Source organism: Vipera berus (assembly GCF_964194415.1).
Source record: "Vipera berus genome assembly, chromosome: 1".
In the NCBI taxonomy this organism is placed as follows: Eukaryota; Metazoa; Chordata; class Lepidosauria; order Squamata; family Viperidae; genus Vipera; species Vipera berus.
The window spans coordinates 320,589,656-320,595,493 of record NC_138202.1 but is presented as its reverse complement, the minus strand read 5'-3'; the positions used below and the strand labels follow the sequence as shown (position 1 = coordinate 320,595,493).

The 5,838-nt window shown below is 41.6% G+C and overlaps 1 long non-coding RNA gene across 1 annotated transcript; it reads right to left on the bottom strand.

Annotated features, from left to right (window-relative positions):
• Positions 1-689: 689 nt before the first annotated feature.
• Positions 690-4,352, bottom strand: LOC308660248. The gene is made up of 3 exons (XR_014024684.1): positions 4,329-4,352; positions 3,571-3,688; positions 690-1,972 (listed from the first exon to the last, which is right to left on the bottom strand). It is a non-coding gene; the product is annotated as an uncharacterized lncRNA (long non-coding RNA).
• Positions 4,353-5,838: the final 1,486 nt, after the last annotated feature.

Sequence of the window (5,838 nt, the reverse complement as noted above, 5' to 3'; positions counted from 1 at the left end):
GGAAATTGCTGAGAAGAGGGGAAAAAATCTTAAAAGGAACTTAAATAGTTTCAGAGAGCTGACAGAAGAGACAAGAAGCAACATTACAACAACATACGTAAAACATAAGATGAAAACATGGGAAAAACATGATTAACAGGTTATGGTTTAAGGTATGTTAAAGCAGCGTTTCCCAACCTTAGGAACTTGAAGATGCGTGGACTTCAACTCCCAGAATTCCCCAGCCAGCATAGCTGGCTGGGGAATTCTGGGAGTTGAAGTCCACGCATCTTCAAGTTCCTAAGGTTGGGAAACGCTGTGTTAAAGGATAGGAGTCTCAATAGTTAAAGACACTGAGCTTGTCAGCTGGAGAGCTGACAGCCCAGGTTCGAGACCCAAGTGCCGCGTGATGGCGTGAGCTTCCATTACTTGCTTCGGCTCCTGCCCACTTAGCAGTTCAAAAACATGCACGTGGCACCACTGTACACCTCAGTGTATAATCATGCTGGCCACATGACTACGGAATTGTCTTTGAATAACTCTGGCTCCTTTGGCCAAGAAACGGAAATAACACCGCCCCCCCGCCCCCCACTCAGCGTTGGAAACAACTAGACAGGGAAAACCTTTATCTTTACCTTATGACATCAGCATTCAAGACACCTTACAAGATATTCCCAATTTACAGTGGGTATAAAAAAACTAAACACCCCTGTTAAAATGCCCGGTTTTTGAGATTTTAAAAAAAAAGTCAGATGAAGATAAATAAATCACTTTGGAATTTTTTCCATCTTTAATATCACATATAAACTGTGCACTTTAACTGAAAAACAAACTGAAACCTTTTAGGGGGAAAATAATAAAAATGTACTGTTAGATGTTTTTGTGCCAGCCATGGCAGTTCCCCAAAAGGGTCATCAGATGGGAGCAAAGAGGCATCTTTGCTCCCACTGGTGGGTCAGGGGTCCCCGGCCCCTGCAGCCCCATTGGCGAGAGTTAATTGGTAAGGGAGGGGCTGAGGACCCCCATAAAAACTCTTTGCTTAGGGGCTGCTCTCACTCTCACACCGCTCTACCCTCTCTCTCACACTCTCTCTGCTCTCTTTATTCTCTCTTCTGCTTGCTTGCTTGCTGATCCATGAGCTCAACCCAGGCATGGATGCCTCCATGCCAGGGAACTCTTTTTATTTACTTTATCGTTAAATAAAGCTTTGACTGTTTGCATCCCTGCGTGCTGCCTTTTACTTGGAAGCACCTTAACGAACCATCGGTCTCGTGAGGCCTCTCACATGTACAATGGTGCGGAAGTGTGCACTTGCTTTAATTCTTTCTTGAAGCACTTTTTGATTTTATGACGGCATTCAGTCTTTTGTCATCATGACACATCTTGCCTTGGGAATTTTTGCTGAGATAATTAGCAAGAAGGGAATGTTTCTAGCTACTTTAATTGGAGAGAAAAGGATTATAAGAGATAAGAAGGTATACAATGGGCATGCACATTGAAAGAAATGTGGCTAGAGCCATGAGTACACTATGCAAACAGCCAGGTGTGTTCCTGATGGTGTGCCAGCTTATTCTCTTGTAATCCCTAATGCTCCACTCTACCAGGGAGAGGGAAAAAAATAGGTCAGGACAGAGGGCAATATATAGTGGCAATCACGTGACTGAGGGACACTGCAAAGGTTACAAATGCGGGCATTGGTTGTGAAGTTATTTTTTCAGCATCATAATTTTGAACGACTGCTGAATGAAACAGTTGCTAAGTGAGGACTACCTGTATTTAGAGGGACTGGACTATTTACTGCTATTATAATAAAGTTCCAAGATCCCAGAGGTGAAAGTGGGCTGAGCCACAGTCCTGTTTTGCCGAATCCCGGCTCCTCTTTGTCCGAATTTAAACTTTCCTTGGCCACATGCCAACGAAGACACTTCCTCCATTGGCTGCAAAATGCAGCTGTATTTGATTCTTCTGAATCAGCGGATGGATGTTGCAATCCCTGAAGGAGGAGAAAACCAGAAAAATGTTCGTAGTTTTAATACTAAAACAGTTCATGACAAAATGTTTTAGAGTACAGGTAGTCCTCAATTTACAACAGATTGTTTAGTGGCCATTCAAAGTTACAGCGCCCTGGAAAATATGACTTATGACCGTTTTTCAAAGTTATGACCTTTCCAGCATCTTCATGATTATGTGATCAAAATTCAGATGCTTGGCAGCTGGTTCATATTTATGACCATTGCAGTGTGCCCAGGGCCAAGTGATCACCTTTTGCGACCTTCTCATAAGCAAATTCAATGGGGAAGCCAGATTCACTTAACAACTAGGTTACTAACTTATAAACTACAGTGATTCATTTAACAACTGTGGCAAGAAAAACTGTAAAATGGGGCAAAACTCACTTAACAAATGTCTCACTAAAGAAAAAAATATTTGGGCTCAATTGTGGTCATAAGTCGAGGACTACCCGTATACAATTCCTTAAAAAGCTTCCTATCAAAATGCTTCACCATCTAGGATGGGACACTAAAAGCAATTGAGAAAATTGATCAAGAGTGAAGAATACCTACAAGGGAGATTTTTTTTTAATCCCATTTATATCCCGCCCTTCTCCGAAGACTCAGGGCGGCTTACAAACTAAAGCACAAATCAATGTGCTTAGCAATAGCCTTCATTCTATGTATATGCCTGCTTATTAGGGCTTTCGCCCCCCCCCAAGCGGCATTATTACAAAGTCAGTTTATTGCCCCCAATAATCTGGGTCCTCATTTTACCTACCTCGGAAGGATGGAAGGCTGAGTCAACCTTGAGCCTGATGGGACTTGAACCTGCACTAATTGCAGGCAGCTGGTGTTACTTAAGGAGGCATTAGCCCACTGCTCCACCAAGGCTCTTTTTTATTGTTTTTATTGTTTTATTGTTTTGATTTTGATTGTTGCAGCAATATTGTGGGAAGAGGAGAGGTTCACTCATTGTCTTCTATCTCTAAGGTCCTCCTCCAGTTCCAAACCTATTTGTAGTTCCTTCTGAAGAATTCTTATCTGCTTATTTAATTTTCAGTCTGTATGTCCTCCAAAGACACAAAGTGGCATACATAGCTCTTTGTCCTCCTCTGATCTGATGATACCAAAGCAGGTGAGCAACGGTGAGCTAGGCTGGGAGACTATGGCAGGGTTCACTTGACAAGCTTACCCCATGGTTACTGTACCACAAACCATCTACTGGATTGCATTATTTACAGTGCAATGGACTCACAATTATAGGAAATAGCACATGTAATATGATTTATATTAAAAATGGGGCCCAAACATACACTGGAACATTTATAGCACTTTTGCTATATTGTGCTAATCCTAACTCTGAACAGAAATGGAGCAGACACAGATCAAAGCCTGTCAGATTGGAACTCAGATATTTGTATTAGCTTTATCCAATCTGGCATTTTCCAAATGTATTTCCCACTAGTTGAGAAATTCTGATAATTGCAGTTGTCGAAATGAGGGGGTGCTGCCAAGTATGGAAGATTTATTTGGACTACCAAATTTACATTAAGACTTGCTACATAATACATTCTGAAGAATACCACATTTTACTCACTTTGACACAAGCTGCTTCTGCTGCCATAATCATTTGAAGAACTCCCCGGAAGAGATTTTGAACATTGCTTACAAGGTGTTCCACAGACGACCTACTGCTACCTGTTGATGCAATTACCCTTGGAAGTAAAGAAAGAACACATTATGTAACGCCTAAAGGACAAAAAAATGTAACAAGAAAAATGGATTCAGTTAAGGAATCTTGACAACGAAATACTTTCACTCCTACAAACATTATATCTTATATCTTTGAGGTTTTTTTAAGGCAAACTTTATTCTTTTAGTAATAACTCTTTGTTGAACAGAAGAACCAGCTGTTTCCCAATAATAGCAGACTGTGCAAATGTTCTGAAGTCCCCATATTTTCCAAACCTCCCTTTCCCAGGTACTGAGAAGATCACAACATCAATAGTTATTCAGCACTGAACAACTAAACAATAATTAAAACAGTCTAATGAGGATTGAGCATGATTGGAGGTGGGGCACAGAATAAAGAAAATGGGATTTGCTGGAAATAGGCCGACTGGTTAGAAACTTTTTCTGCAGGTTTGAGAATAGATTATTATATTGAAGGGCTCACTTATTATGAGATTAATTCAAATTTGATCATGAATTAAGAATTGAAATCCATGGACTCTGTGTTAAATTATGTCTAATTTAAGCCTCATTAATTTTACTCTAGCTATTCTAAGAGTCATTTATAAATATAATTATGATATTAATTTGAAACTAATTTAGTTGAACTAAAATGCTACTTACAGACAGTCCTTGATTTACAACCACAATTGGGCCTGAAATTTCTGTCAATAATCAATGTGGCAGTAAAAAACATCATTATATGTCTGCATCACTTAGTGACTACAATTCAAGCACACCCCATTATCATTGTCAACCAAATTCCACCAGTCATTAGCCGAGGACCTGATGACCAGGACTTAGGGGACAGTGAATTTGTCGAAATGGCCCCTCTTTCTTTGGTTACTTGCAGGCCTCTGAATGCTGGGTCATAAAAGGACAGCAAAGGAAACACGCAATGTTCTAACTCACTCATGAACAGATGGTGTCTTGGGGAAACAGCCAAGAAGGAACCTGCTAGCTACTTCTGCTTTCTAGTTTCTTATCTATAGTATGCCAGCCCTAAGGGGCGAAGTCTTAATCTACTGAGTGCCAGCTTTGCTGGGTGAAGTGTTTATATAACCAAATAGTATAAAAATAAGACATTTTTACTATGAGATGCTTTTCTGCATTTGTTTTGGAAAAGCCCGTCTCTAAACACATATTTTTTGAAGGCAAATTCTGGTTTCCTGTATTTTGTTATCAAGCAAAACCTCAGAACCTGCACATCATTTTTGGCGAGCCAGGCAGGAGAGGTGCTTGATTCTCGGAGCACTCAGGATGGGGAAGGCGCCAAGCGCGCTCTGGGATTTCCTGGAGGTGCCCCCCCTTCTTGGCTCTTCATTGTGGTTTTAAAAGGAACCCAGTTTTTTTTCTTTCTTTTTTGGTTGGCTTTTACTTGGTTCCTGCATACTCAGGAGGGCTGAAGATAAGGTAAGACACACAGTTATACATTACTTTGTTGCACTGGCTTGCTTGGGAAGTGTGTGTGTATGTGTATACGTGTGTCTGGTTCCTTGAATTATTTCTGACCGTTGAGCAGAACTGAGCGGAAGGGCTCGCCTCAGCCGCCCCTAGACACCCCCCCCTCATATTTGGGGGCATTTAGATAGCAAGGGGGGGTTGTCTTGTACTCTTGTGTTCCAACGGGTTGTGAGTGGTGTGTGGTTTGTGGTTTGTGATTGTTCCTTATAAATTTTCCACTGTTGACCAGGCCTAGGCGTGAGCCTTGATGGAGCAGTGGGCTAATGCCTCCTTAAGTAACACCAGCTGCCTGCAATTAGTGCAGGTTCGAGTCCCACCAGGCTCAAGGTTGACTCAGCCTTCCATCCTTCCGAGGTAGGTAAAATGAGGACCCAGATTGTTGGGGGCAATAAGCTGACTTTGTAATAATGCCGCTTGAGGGGGCCCCCGAAAGCCCTAATAAGCAGGCATATAGATAGAATGAAGGCTATTGCTAAGCACATTGATTTGTGCTTAGATTGTAAGCTGCCCTGAGTCTTCGGAGAAGGGCGGGATATAAATGGGATTAAATAAATAAATAAATAAAATATCACTTCCAGCCACCCATGGATCTCTGTGAGGGTAAACCTGTGATCGGAGATTTCACATAGCAAGGGGAAGTGATTGATCTCTTGTGGCCCAACAGGCTGTG